General features: G+C 40.4%; 1 non-coding gene across 1 annotated transcript; it reads left to right on the top strand.

The window, feature by feature from the left end:
- Window positions 1-400: 400 nt before the first annotated feature.
- On the top strand, window positions 401-508 carry LOC148580767 (small nucleolar RNA R71). Its single transcript, XR_015896876.1, has one exon. It is a non-coding gene; the product is annotated as a small nucleolar RNA R71 (small nucleolar RNA).
- Window positions 509-891: the final 383 nt, after the last annotated feature.

Genomic DNA, 891 nt, shown 5'->3' with positions numbered 1-891 from the left:
CATAAGGTTCACCCATATAATTTACGTCTGCTATTGCAGGGTTCTCAAGATCATAAGCTTCTTTTTCAGAAGATGCCTCTTGAGTACTGTTGGATGCAGCTTGCATTCCATTCAGACTCTGAGAAATCATATTGACTTGCTGAGTCAATAGTTTGTTCTAAGCCAATATGGCATTCAGAGCATCAATTTCAAGAACTCCCTTCTTTTGAGGCGTCCCATTATTCATGGAATTTCTCTCAGAAGTGTACATGAATTGATTATTTGCAACCATGTCAATAAGTTCTTGAGCTTCTGCAGGCATTTTCTTTAGGTGAATAGATCCACCTGCAAAATGGTCCAGTGACATCTTGGAGAACTCAGACAGACCATAATAGAATATATCCAGAATGGTCCATTCTGAAAGCATGTCAGGAGGACACCTTTTGGTCATCTGCTTGTATCTTTTCCAAGCTTCATAGAGGGATTCACCATCTTTTTGCTTGAAGGTCTGAACATCCACTCTAAGCTTGCTCAGCTTTTGAGGGGGAAAGAACTTAGCCAAGAAGGCTGTGACCAGCTTATTCCAAGAGTTCAGGCTATCTTTAGGTTGTGAGTCCAACCATGTTCTAGCTCTGTCTCTTACAGCAAAAGGGAAAAGCATGAGCCTGTAGACTTCAGGATCTACTCCATTAGTCTTAACAGTCTCACAGATCTGCAGGAACTCAGTTAAAAACCGGTAGGGATCTTCTGATGGAAGTCCATGAAATTTGTAGTTCTATTGCATTAGAGCAACTAATTGAGGTTTCAGCTCAAAATTATTTGCTCCAATGGTGGGGATTGAGATGCTTCTTCCATCAAACTTGGAAGTAGGTGTAGTATAATCACCAAGCATCTTCCTTGCATTATTATTAT

Source organism: Arachis ipaensis, chromosome B10 (assembly GCF_059453495.1).
Source record: "Arachis ipaensis isolate K30076 ecotype BB chromosome B10, ASM5945349v1, whole genome shotgun sequence".
Classification (NCBI taxonomy): domain Eukaryota; kingdom Viridiplantae; phylum Streptophyta; class Magnoliopsida; order Fabales; family Fabaceae; genus Arachis; species Arachis ipaensis.
This window is presented reverse-complemented; position numbering and strand designations above follow the sequence as displayed.